At 35.3% G+C, this 14,473-nt stretch overlaps 2 protein-coding genes and 1 long non-coding RNA gene across 4 annotated transcripts in view; all 3 read left to right on the top strand.

Annotated features, from left to right (window-relative positions):
* The window catches only part of LOC139974357 (fibrinogen-like protein A), a 148,189-nt gene that overhangs the window by 97,260 nt on the left and 36,456 nt on the right, over positions 1-14,473 (top strand). The window lies entirely within an intron of this gene.
* LOC139974360 (fibrinogen-like protein A) overlaps positions 1-14,473 on the top strand; it is a 76,959-nt gene that overhangs the window by 26,030 nt on the left and 36,456 nt on the right. The window lies entirely within an intron of this gene.
* Positions 323-5,082, top strand: LOC139974039 (uncharacterized). The gene is made up of 4 exons (XR_011795371.1): positions 323-708; positions 1,510-1,686; positions 2,355-2,512; positions 3,828-5,082. It is a non-coding gene; the product is annotated as an uncharacterized lncRNA (long non-coding RNA).

The following is a 14,473-nucleotide window of genomic DNA, read 5'->3' as shown; positions in this document are numbered from 1 at the left end:
TTCCAGACATGAGATCTCATTTCAAAGCTGTCTACATGTGGCACAGAATACTCGGGAAGGGCCGTTTCCGGCCATCTGGGGGGTTTCCAAAACCCAAAATTTTCTTGTACGCTCCACGCCAACCGATGGTGGCGCTCCGCTTAGATAGTCCTGCCGGTGTAGCAGTACAAACTGTCGCAAATATTCCATATTCAGTATAAACTGTCCCAGTCCCATAGGACAGTTTATACTGGATTTACCAGTACGTTTGGTCTCCCCGGACCTATTGTACAAGGCCAGTTGGTACAGACTGTCTACCCAGACAGTATATGCTATAGTTACACGGAGGGGACATTATTTGACGGTCATATATTTTGTTGTAAATTGTGTCCCCCTGAACACAATGTCCGCCGTAGCATGTACGTTCGAGTAGCAAAAATTTAATTAGTAATGGACTCTGGCAGTATCCGTATTATTAGCAAATTGTCGCATTTCGGCTTCCGTATATTTAGCAGTAAAGTCGTGCGACAACTAAAAACGGAAAAGCTAGCAGAAAACGTGAGACAAATTGCGGATATTCTAAGAGATGAGAGCTATCCAAGTAGGTTTACAAGAATAAAACAGAGAAGAATCTTACGGAGACAAAGTCAGTCTTTCAGACTGGCTGAAAATGGAACTCTTGCGTACCGAAATTGAAGGCAGCTCACACTGACTAGTGACATCTATAAGGTAATGTCTGTAACTTACAGTATAGGATACACAATATGCCTTTGGTTGTTAAATGGCGAACGGCCATTCCACAGTTAAACTATAACCAGGCCTCTAGGACTGATTGGTGCACAAATCATGATATTCTTTTACCACGTTTGGTTAGTTGTAAAAACTCATTCGCAAAAGTCAAGCAATTGCTTATGCAACATTATAATCAGTTGTATGCTTGAGCAAAGTTATTAGGGCCTATTTCTTTTCGTTTTGTTTACCCAATTGTCTTAACAAATTTTTGTGACAAGTATTATAAATTTCCACCTTTTATCGCCCTGCCTATCATAAAAGATAACAACAGATCACTAAAGCTTAGAGAGCTAGTCTGGTTTGCATGCATGGGACACTATAAAATGCAATTATTGGACTATAGCATATAGCCGAGCCTACTTCTAGAGGAAAGTGGCACTAATACTGTACATAACAAATTCACGTTCATTAATTTTGGTTGGTAAGAACAGATATTGAAGGCCTGATAGTACTTTTTTAGGTGTGGCATATTCTCTACATGCCAAACCTAACTGCAGAAGAAAACTTCTTAAATATCTATAGACCCCAATTGTGGCCATGCAATATGTACAATAATGGGAATATTCCATTTCAAACACTGATATAGAGTTGTAATTCAATTTTAATTAGGCACTTCAGCTAGAACTACCAATTGTGCAGCCCATATATTTGTGTGTGTTTGTTTTTGTTCTTTTTTTGGGGGGGGGGGCAAAAAAACATGATATCTTCTTGATCATGAATTTTCTTATCTCTTTGAAGGTGTTCATCTTTGCATAGATAAACCAGACAACAGACTATGCCTATTGTCTAGATTCTATTGCAAAACTATCAACGTTGATGTAACAAGCTATGTTCAACAGGATGTCAAAGCGTCATTGTCATGTAGACCTACGAACAAGTCTCCATAGCATTCCTGTAACTGGATTATGGAAACAGGTAAATATTCAATCTGTTTTAATTGCACAGGATGTCCGCAGTATGCAGTGAAGGTTTAGTTTAGTTAATGTCACTCTTTCTGGACAAATTAAACATTTATATACAAGTTGAAAGGTAGTCTGTATTGGCCCTAAATTTTGGCCACTTTAATTGCTAGAAGTTTTCAAAAAGTACTTTCCTGGGGGTAATAACCCTTTAAATTGTGCTCAGACATTCTAAATGTGAACGAGATGATTGAATGTCCCAGTGAGGTAAATTTCCTCCAGGGAAATAAACATACTTACAGAATTTTGTCCATAGTGAAAATTTGGCATATTTAGGGCCAATACAGCAAACCTTTATGCCACACTCTGGCCTAACTGCAGAGCAACCATCAATATAGGCATATAATTGTAAGTTGCAAAAAGTGGCGTATCATTTTTCTGGTTTAGTGGTTGAAGCGATTGTAAATGTATGGTACAGTATGGTGTAAGTTACATTTTCATGTTTGCAAGGTAAAAATAACTGGCCTAAATCCACCAACACCCTGTTTCGATCAGATATCCCACTGTTTTTATCGAGATCTGTGTACAGAATGAAGCAATGGAATAGAACAACAGTCAAGGCAAAGCCTGCAACTTGTAATTTTTTTTAAATTAGCACCTAAATGCTGTCTTCTTTCTTAACAGGTTGGTGTTGATCTTATTGGTCCTCTACCAGTGACAGCTGCCAAGCGACTGTACATGATAACACTGTCTGACTTCTATTCAAAGTGGCCTGAGACTAAGGCAGTGCCTGACAAGACTGCAGCATCAACTTCTTATTTCATTACTGATGTGATGATGAGGTAAGCATGTCTTAAAAAGTGAATAATTTTCTGTAGTTAGTTCCAATATGAATGGCATCATATCTGTTATTTGTACCATTCAAATAACTTGTAGTGCATGGCAGAATGCTGTGTTTGAGTATAACTTATTTCCAAATAGGTATTAAGCATACAGAAAGGTCACGAAGGTAGGTGAGAACCGAGAAGTGTAAATCTTTGCAGGTTAAGTCCCCATTAACAAGTTTATGTAAGTAGTTTTTGTTCCTATATTTACTTGCAAAGGTTCCACCTCTGGTTCTTAAGTAGCATATAGCCTGACAATTGTCGTCATTTGATTTACATCCCCAATAAGTGATTTTGGCTGGACATGTTTGACTGCAGCAGACACAGTTTATTTGTTCAAACAAATGATGAGTAAATAAGTAAGACCACATACCACAGCTAGACACCACCTATTGTGTGTTGTTTTTCAAAAAGGTGTTGGACAGTTTGATATTGTAACCACAAGGAACTATTCTGTTTAGAAAGTGTGAACTTATTACTACTTGGCTGTTTTGAAAGGAACTTCGACAAGATAAGAGAGATAATGTATCAACTGAGTTTTGGTACCATTTCTCTGTTTGGTCCGTTGTGGAAAATTGCTAAATGTGTTTGTGTGTGTGGTGGGGGATATTTCCTGAAACCTGGGAGAGGGACCCCTTTTTCTTTGGCAAAATAAGGCAATGTTTAGGTCTCTTGATGCAAAATGATGTATAATAGTACATTTTACCATAATAATGGTTAGCTAGCATTATTTGTTTTTGCATTTGGGTCATACAGAGGGTGTTTTGAACCCCCATGGATCCTGATTCAGGACAATTAATGTTTGATCGGCATTAAACAGTCATACCATGCACACATACATCAATAGAGCACCAAAAGTCATCAAACTTCTGTTGTATCCTAGCTTAATCTTATTTGATAAATTTCTGATATTAAATTTAATTAATATGTCACAAATGTTGTATTGGCTCATGTGGTTAAAACTTTTCAGGTTTGGTAGTGAACTGTACAATATAGCGCCAAAATTATGACACGCAATCTCCAATTAAAAAAATGGAGCCAGTAATCCTATAAACATGTAGGTGTCACAATAAAAGATCATCCAATTAACTCAATGCCTAAGCATAGTTCAGTTGTACACTATACAGTCTACACTTAACCAATATGGTGAATGTTAATTATCTTTGTAGTGGAGCTTACACATAACCTTTCAAGATGATAATGTATTTTATATATGACTTACAGTGTGGCATTCACTACTCATCATATTGCTTTCAACTTTTATTTTGCACAGATTTGGTTGTACTGATATCTCATATCTGACCACCAATGGAGGGAGTATGTATGAAGTTAACAGAAGACCCCAGAAGACATGTCTAGACAATTTTCTTGGCAGTTAACTTGTTACCGACAATAATCTTGTCTTTCACTCTAACATATCATGAGAGAAAAATTCGTCGGCTGCTATATGTTTAAGCAAAGTCAGGCCATTGACTTTTCACTGCCAGTCGTTCGGTGGAAATCCATATATTTGCAGTTCAAGTTGAAGGGTTGTGACGCTCGAAATTCTTTATCACCTCATTACTTCATTAAATAACAAATACGAAGGCGTGTTTCTTGGTTCTGGAAATTGTGTTCAAGATAAGTTCTCATAGTAAAACATATAACCGACCATATTCTGCTTCCTGTTGTAACTTTTGCTGTTATGGATTTCTGTGTAAGTCTTAACGAAAAACCCGTTGGATACATGAGAATCAGCTCTTTTATTTGTAATTTACAATCAAGATTTAACTTTTGACGGTATCAAGTTGCACATAAAAGCATTTTATAGGTAATCCTACTGTTTGTGGAAAGCAGTTCAAGGGGGGAATTCTAATAGGGAAACTTCTGCATGGTTTTATTGAGGTCTTTACCAAACTCTAAAGAGGATGTTCTTCATGTGGATTATGAGAGTTTCAAGTACATATTGTTTGAAGAAGAGTGACAGTAGTATATCATTCTAATCAAGCAATACCTCCCTGCTTGAAGGATGCTCTAGAAAGCATGGATTATCTTTAATTGCATCAGAGCTACAAAGTAAGAGTCATCATTCCAGTTAAATTTCCCCATGCAGGGGGTAGAAAGTGGGGGTGGGCACACAACATCAGAGGGACATTTTCTCATTCCACAACCACCACTCGTTATGCTATAAACCGATACACACCGGCCATATCACTTAAATATATATGATGTGTTAGTATGTTATCAATACTATTTATTGAGATTTTTTATTGTTAACCGTGCTATAAAAAGATATGGGATTCCATTTTAAAAATAGTATGTACAGACAGTGCCCCCCCCCCCCCCCCGCTCCTGGCTCCCTGATCCCATGTATAATAATTTTTTCACTCTTTGCCCAGTCTGATATAGATTCAGAATATTGTGTTTGTGCATGACTATCATCCAATTTCATGTTTTGATTTTTACTATATTAACTTTCTTTGAACAAACTTTTCTCTACAAGAATGACATATTTAAAGTGTGAGAAACATGATGAGACAAAAAATCTAGCATATTGCATCCTGCTCTGTCCTATTTGCTTTATTCTTTCCCTTGTTTGGCTTTGTTTTGTTTCCTGTATGTTTTGCAGCTCTTTTGAAGAGGATATCGTTCTAATATATCTTTTCTAATTTGAACCACTTTTGTCCAATAAGAAACATTCATAATAAGAAACAACGAACCTTTATCACTGGAATTGCCTGGAATGCCATTTGTCTATACAAATGAAGATTTGCTTCGCGCATGGCCATCACAACGGGCTTAGGGGGCAGGGGGTGGGGGAATGGCCTTCCACCCTGTTGAGAGGGAGAAAACCTTGACACGACGATTGAGTGAAAAAATAAGGAAGGGTAAAAAAGTAAACAAAGTAGTAATGAAAGTCAATAAATAGGTGTCAAGCCCATACGGAGAGGGTTGGGGCAGTGTTGACATTTTCAAGGTCAGAGAAGTATCTTCCAGCTACTTCATGGTTGTTATTAGCAAACAAAAATATTTTGGAACTCATCACAGATAGGTCACAGACTTAAGCAGACCCCTCCCCAGGACACAAATTCGATAACTTACCATCCCAACCCCCCCCCCCTTATCCTTGCACTCAAAATTATGTGTATGGAACTGAGTTTTGTATACAGCGTTGCCGATTTCGTTTAGGATGTAACTTGAAAACACCCTCGGTTCCCGTCCTATAATGAGCTTTACGCACGGATGAAATTTCATATTCGCTAGGCAACTCTCGTAGACCCATGAAGTACAGTTACCATACTTGCCAAAACTTACCCACTGTGTGTTAGGGAAATACGGCAACAATGAAGTTTGGACTCCTAAAGTTCGTAATATTTTACCTCTGCAATTATCATTTTGTGTTGTAGCTGTTGCATTCCCTATCTCGTACCCGCCCTCCGTTGGGGAGGAAGTTAGGTTTATACTATCTCTCCCTCTGTAAAGATGACTATGAACGCAATGTAGTTGCCAAATACAACATGCAACATATACGGAGGATAACATAGCAGCAATCACAACAAAAACATGATAAACATCTTCTACAGACGGAAGCCTTGTTTCTTTTTCTTCTTTTTTTCCCCGTTCTATTTTTTGTTTTGCAGCAACGCACAACGTCTCATTTATTTCCTGTAACATTTAACTCTGATGTATCTGCTCTAATTATTGATAATGAACTCAATTGCCTTTTGAATGTCGAAATGCTTAAATTTTATGCCGGACAAAATATGCTATGAAGTATTTGCGGACATTCTGTACCAGGACATTTCGTCCGGTGGGACTATATTTGCTGTGAGGGTGGGACACAATTTTCAGCAGATAATGTCCGACCGGACTAAATGTGCTGGTACAAAGTGTCCGCGGAGACACTTTGTACAGGGGGACACTCTGTACTGTCACACCGGCACTCAATCCACCCTGGGCAGAAACCTGATATATATATATATATATATATATGTATATATATATATATATATATATATCTATCTATATCTATATATAATATATATATATATATATATATATATATATATGTATGTATAATAATAATAATACAGGCTTATAAGTACAACTACTGCAGAAAACTGTGTGCACTACTGTGTTGGAAAACAACTAAATAAATCTGAAAGTAACGATACAAAACTTAAACCTGGTCGAGATTCTGGCTGAAATCAGAACCATTGACAAACAAGTAGTGCTTTAATTGCCTCTTAAAAGTAACAGCATTTTGGATTTCTTTAAGGCTGTCAGGAAGCTTATTCCACAATTTAGGTCCAGCCTTCGCAAACGAGCGATACCCATACGAGGATTTAACTCGAGGCTCTATCAATAACGTATTTCTGCTACGGTCAGAGGTTACCAATATATCATGGATATATTTAGGACCCAGTCCTCTAACAGACTTTAACACAATCAATATTATTTTAAAGTACACCCTCTCCTTGATTTATATATATATCATAGATCATTCTTGCAGCAAAATTTTGAACAGATTGGAGTTGATCATATAAATATTGGTTGAAACCAAAATAAAGTGAGTTACAATAATAAATATGCGAAATAATCATGGATTGGACAATAGTGCTTAACTCAGACTTAGTAAGATAGACCGCATTTTAGAAATATCTCTTAGATTCTTAAAGCACCTGGATTTAAGTGAACAGATTTGATGCCGAAAAGACATGGTATCGTCAAAATGTGTCGTCAAATAATGTAATCAGGGTATGTACGTATGTATGTTAGATCCTCGGGAACTCGCGAAGAAGCCATCATTGGCTTATCAATGCCGCAAGCTCACAGAAGTCAGTCTCTTAGATTCATATTTAACGTCCATGATTATAAATTGTCAATTGTCAACAACTTTGAAAGCTTAATATCTCTGTAGAGATTAACAAAAGGACCAATGAGAAACACATTTGATTTATCGATATTAATAGTAAGCCCTGACACACTCGAAAACAAATTTGATATTTGATATGCCTCTGAGAGAGAATTATATATAAATAAAGTCTGTGATGACGACCGTGTTATCCGCACACTGGGAGATATTAAAGGAGACACCAGAAATATCTATCTTATTGATGAGAGGATTCAGTCTTAATTAGTTTAATATATCAGTATTCGTGATAAAAAGGTAAGGGTTGAGAGGACACCCTTGACGGACACCTCGCCAACACCGAAATACCTTGACAAGAAACCATTATTTGAAGCATAAGTAGTGATGTTACTGTACAGGAGACCTTGACCAACTCTTCTAGTTGGGGGACGCTGATTGTACGTCGAGAAGTTCGAAACCGGTAAGGAAGGTCGTAATTCCACTGTAGGCGTTTGTCACCTGTATCGAACCATACTAGTTCTGGTTTTTTGGTGACAAATTTTGCCTTACTGTAGAGATCAAACATGATTCTAACCAACTAAACCAAAACAATATATATATATATATATATATATATATATATATATATATATATATATATATATATATATATATATATATATATATATATACATATATATATATATATATATATATATATATATATACATATATATATATATATATATATATATACATATATATATATATATATATATATATATATATATATATATATATATATATATATATATATATATATATATATATATATAAATAAATGAAAATCGTAATGAGTTGGAAAATCAAGAATATATATAGAATAGATATAGGGGGTTAACGGACACCCTTGCATAAGAAACCTTGGAATAATTCGTCAAACATCTATTGTTTGAAACGCCGGACAAAATGTTGCTAAACAAGGTTCGGATCCACTGTATAAAAATCGGTCAGAAGTTAAAGAAAGAATGCGTTTTAAGCATAAAATCCCAATCAAGGCAGTCAAGAGCTTTCTCATAATCTTACAATAGGAGGGCACCTGGGGTAGAGTGGTCGTCTCAGTAATCAATGAGGTCTAAGTAAAGACGGATATTTTCAACTATAAATCTCCCTTTTAAAAACTTTGTTTGTTCGTCATCGCCATTGTCAGGTGACTACACGTGATGTATCTCCACATGTCAATCATCACCGAAATCGGGATTTGGAATATGTTAATGAGCTAAATCGATGATATGTCGATTTAAATAGGTATATGTCAATTTGAGACGCTAGAAACTGGTATAAGTCCACGGAAATTGGCTTCTACCGATTTAATTCGACATATCATCGATTTAAACTGGTAGATGTCGATTTAAATGGACATATCATCGATTTATTTTACATATCATCGATTTAAATCGATGATAAGTAAAATAAATCGATGATAAGTAAAATAAATCGATGATATGTAGAATAAATCGATGATATGTAGAATAAATCGATGATATGTAGAATAAATCGATGATATGTCGATTTAAATTGACATATACCAGTTTCATTCTACATATCATCGATTTAAATCGACATATACCAGTTTCCTTCGACATATCATCGATTTATTTTACTTATCATCGATTTAAATCGATGATAAGTAAAATAAATCGATGATATGTAGAATGAAACTGGTATATGTCGATTTAAATTGACATATACCAGTTTCATTCTACATATCATCGATTTATATCGACATATACCAGTTTCCTTCGACATATCATCGATTTATTTTACTTATCATCGATTTAAATCGACATATACCAGTTTCCCTCGACATATCATCGATTTATTTTACTTATCATCGATTTAAATCGACATATACCAGTTTATTTTACTTATCATCGATTTAAATCGATGATATGTAAAATAAATCGATGATATGTAGAATAAATCGATGATATGTCGAGGGAAACTGGTATATGTCGATTTAAATCGGTATAAGTCGATCTCCCATGATTTGAGACTGATGGCCCGCCATATAGCTCCGCCACTTTTTCCTATTTTTTGAATCGGGTGGTGTGAAGGACCATGGAGGTACAGAATTTACGAGCGATCCCACCTCTAACTTGTCAGTAATGTCTCATAGTCTGTTAGTATAATGGCTTTTAGTTTGTATGATTATCAAATATACACTGAATGATGTAATCATACTAACTGTCGGTACAGATTGGTAAATCACAAATGAACGTTTGCGTCGACCCACAAGGCAGAAATTTAAAGTTGCCGTTCACGTCCATTGCTACACAATCAAGATCCTCACTGTTCATTGAACGGAATTTACTAAACAAAAACGAAAGCAACAAACAAAAACAAAACAAATTACAAACAAAATTCTTAACTTTTGATTACGATTTATCTGTCAATTCTTGAATGTATGAATATGCGACATCCACTCTTGGAAAAAATGTTCAATGTGATCTTGCAGTGTCTAGCTCCCCCAGCCCCCCCCCCCCTCCCGAGAAAAATATACGAAGTGTGTAAATTATTTGGCATATCGGTGTGAAAACAAATGTTAGCTTACAAACATATTCTTTTGACCTTAAAGAGTCCCGGGGGAGGGAGGGGGGAGGTCGGTGGCGAAGGAAGGTTGTGCAACCGTGACAAGGGTACTGTCATTTCACTACTACCAGTTACTCTATTACTATTTCAATTAAATTACGAACAAGACTTCATGCTAACGAATTATAAATATAATTCCTCCTGATTATGGCAAGTGCGAGACTCGATTCTTGATTCTTGATTAATGAACATCCTCATAAGCAAACTTGCTGTCCCGGATGTGTAACTTAACCTTGGTCATTGGTAACTTGTCACGCCTACACACCACACAAAAGTGTGCATAATTCAAACAATCTCTCCTGGGGCACCACAGTTATCATCATTATTATCATCATTATTATTATCATTATTATTACTATCATTATTGTTATTATTTTGTTTTCGCTTCCTGGTCTGACTATCGCTGCTCCGTTTTTTATCATTGTAGCCGACAGATTAAGTTCTTTAAATTAGTTCCTCAACTCAAATTGTCATAATTGATGTCAGAAAAGTCATATTTGTGACATTTAAGAGCGTATGATATGGATTAGAGACAAATTACAAATAATTCAGATTGGTATGATGAACAAACTTGGCCAAAATTCGATAGATGTACTAAATTGGTCAAACATTTTCACAATCTTGAAATTAAAATTCTATGAAATTTTTTTTTATTGTCACAGATTGATATCATTTTCTGAATAACTGTTATAGTTTGGTCTCATATTTATCTTTATTTTTTTTCTTTGCTTATGAACAAATTTCGAAACAATCAAGGTAGAAATTGATTTGTTCCGTTTGTAATGCGGATACATACTCTCTTGTTTATTTGTCCTCAGTGACGTTTACTTTGTTGTGATGATTGCTATGTTTGTGCTTTCTTTCAGGACATAATATCAGACCTTTCTAAATCAAACGCAACCGAATTTTGGATAGGACTTGACGATCAGGAAATGGAGGGTCAGTTCAGATGGTTGCAGGATGACAGAGAACTTGATTCAAGTCAAAGGTTTGATTTTCATAGGCATTTTCTATTCCACGCATTTTTTTTTACTGAGCGAAGAGTTGGGCTGGGCTGGGGCTGGGGGGGGGGGATTCGGTTTGACACCAGCTAGTTTAAATTCTTAGAACAAATCTTTCATCTTCATATGAATGGAAAGTTGTCAAACCTTAATATATACGAAAAGGAATGAAATTATCATTCAGTATATATTTGATAATCATAGTGAAAGCCATTACTAACAGACTATGAGACATTACTGACAAGTTAAGTACAGACTTGAATTTGATTATCTTCACTTCCTGTCAAACTGAGTATGTATACTTTCGTACATAAGCCAATGATATTAATTATTACTTTAGACTGGCCTTAGACTTTCACGTACAGATGCCGCATTTAAATGTTAGCGTATGAATTATATAAAAGGGTTTACCTATAGGTGTAAATACCGTTTATACGGTCGCTGGAACCTGCCGGCATGTTGAGGTGACGAATGCACAAACTTCCTATTGGTCGCGGAAGGAGCAATAGTTTCGTCCGAGGCACTTGATTCAAGACCACGGCGCCGCCGGTTGGATCACCGACCCCGTGTCCGAATTTATGACTCACGGAACATCCATGTTCTGTACCACTATACTGCGGTGGAAATGGAAAAAACCTAGCTAATAGAAATTATCTTCTTAAGATGTTATGGCGTTTAATGTGTTCTGAATTGTCTTTTAATTTTTTTTCTGGCTTTTTTGTTTGTTTTTGTTTGAGAAGTTGTTGTCTCAAACCATCCTCAACCAACAAAAACAGATATGTTCGAAACGCCCTGCACGTGACTATTTTCCCTTCTTTTTCAAGAGGAACAACTTCTATACATATACATCAGTAGTAAACAGAGATGTTTCTTGAAATTCTCCCTGACCTTTCAACTCAATTTTAATGCAGCGGACGGATATTGTAATGGTATCGGTGCTGGAGCAATGGTGACCTCTGGAAGATTACCAATTCTTGATCCCTGGTTCGAGATCAAGGTGAAACAATGTATTATTATTTCATATAATTTACGATTATCAAACTATAGGCCTTTACAGGTCTGACAAAATGAACCAACATATTATATTTATGTTATTGCGTTATATCTAAGGTTATATACACTGAAATACATGGCTTCGTGGAAACTACACGTTAAATTTGGGAGAAAACATCAAATTTTCTTAATTAATGAATAATTTGCAACGGTACACACATTAAGTGCGGAAGCTTAGATAGAAGGGTCATCCGTTTATTTAAGAATGTCCAAATTGCAATTGTAAGAATTCATTTAATGATTAGTATCCGTTTCTACTTTTTCGTAGACAAATTTGCTTAGAAAAGCTGGTAATCTATTTGCTGAAGGTGGATATCTGTGGGTATAGGAATCACCGACGATCCTGTGGAAGGTCACTTACGGTGGGTGTCAGATGAGAGCCCACTTGAGCAATCAGATGGGTAAGTTAGGCAAAGTTGTCTACTGACAACAACATAATAGTAGTAAGAAGAAGTGAGGGCGCCATCATTAAATGTACCATTCGTGTTTTTTTTCTGGGGTGGCGATGACGAACAGGGCTGCATGATGCATTATTTGCATTTTGATTTGCCAACATGGATGGCTAGAGACTCGTTCAGCAGTTTTTAGGCTAAACTTATAAGTAAACTAGATTATGAGAAATACCTTAATAAAATAAAATAAAAATCTGACAAATACCCTTCATCAAGCAGGTAACCATAGTAACGAAAATATACAGCTGTTTCCAGTTCTCCAAGACTTGATTAGTCCAGAACAAACTTAGTTTTAAAAGGGAGATTTATAGGTGAAAATATCCGTCTTAACTTAGACCTCATTGATTACTGAGACGACCACTCTACCCCAGGTGCCCTCTTATTGTAAGATTATGAGAAAGCTCTTGACTGCCTTGATTGGGATTTTATGCTTAAAACGCATTCTTTCTTTAACTTCTGACCGATTTTTATACAGTGGATCCGAACCTTGTTTAGCAACATTTTGTCCGGCATTTCAAACAATAGACGTTTGGCGAATTATTCCAAGGTTTCTTATGCAAGGGTGTCCGTTAACCCCCTATATCTATTCTATATATATATTCTTTTCCAACTGATTACGATTTTCATTTATTTATTTATATAAATATATATATATATATATATATATATATATATATATATATATATATATATATATATATATATATATACATATATATATATATATATATATATATATATATATATATATATATATATTGTTTTGGTTGAGTCTATTCTATATATATTCTTGATTTTCCAACTCATTACGATTTTTATTTATATATATATATATATATATATATATATATATATATATATATATATATATATATATATATTTATATATATATATATATATATATATATATATATATATATATATATATATATATATATATATATATATATATATATATATATATGTTTTGGTTGAGTTGGTTAGAATCATGTTTGATCTCTACAGTAAGGCAAAATATGTCACCAAAAAAACAGAACTAGTATGGTTCGATACAGGTGACAAACGCCTACAGTGGAATTACGACCTTCCTTACCGGTTTCGAACCTCTCGACGTACAATCAGCGTCCCCCAACTCGAAGAGTTGGTCAAGGTCTTCTGTACAGTAATATCACTACTTATGCTTCAAATAATGGTTTCTTGGCAAGGTATTTCGGTGTTGGCGAGGTGTCCGTCAAGGGTGTCCTCTCAACCCTAACCTTTTTATCACGTATACTGAAATATTAAACTCATTAATTAAGACTGAATCCTCTCATCAATGAGATAGATATTTCTGGTGTCTCCTTTAATATCTCCCAGTGTGCGGATAACACGGTCGTCATCACAGACTTTATTTATATGTAAGTCTCTCTCAGAGGCATATCAAATATCAAATCTAATTTCGAGTGTTTCAGGGCTTACTATTAATATCGATAAATCAAATGTGTTTCTTCATTGGTCCTTTTGTTAATCTCTACAGAGATATTAAGCTTTCAAAATTGTTGACAATTGACAATTTATAATCATGGACGTTAAATATGAATCTAAGAGACTGACTTCGGTGAGCTTGCGGCATTGATAAGCCAATGATGGCTTCTTTGCGAGTTCCCGAGGATCTAACATACATACGTACATACCCTGATTACATTATTTGACGACACATTTTGACGATACCATGTCTTTTTGGCATCAAATCTGTTCACTTAAATCCAGGTGATTTAAAAATCTCAGAAATATTTCTAAAATGCGGTCTATCTTACTTAGTCTGAGTTAAGCACTATTGTCCAATACATGGTTATTTCGCATATTTATTATTGTAACTCACTTTATTTTGGTTTCAACCAATATTTATATGATCAACTCCAATCTGTTCAAACTTTTGCTGCAAGAATG

The sequence above is a fragment of the Apostichopus japonicus genome, chromosome 9, assembly GCF_037975245.1.
Source record: "Apostichopus japonicus isolate 1M-3 chromosome 9, ASM3797524v1, whole genome shotgun sequence".
NCBI lineage: Eukaryota > Metazoa > Echinodermata > Holothuroidea > Aspidochirotida > Stichopodidae > Apostichopus > Apostichopus japonicus.
The sequence above is the reverse complement of the archived record's forward strand: the minus strand, read 5'-3'. Positions and strand labels throughout refer to the sequence as shown.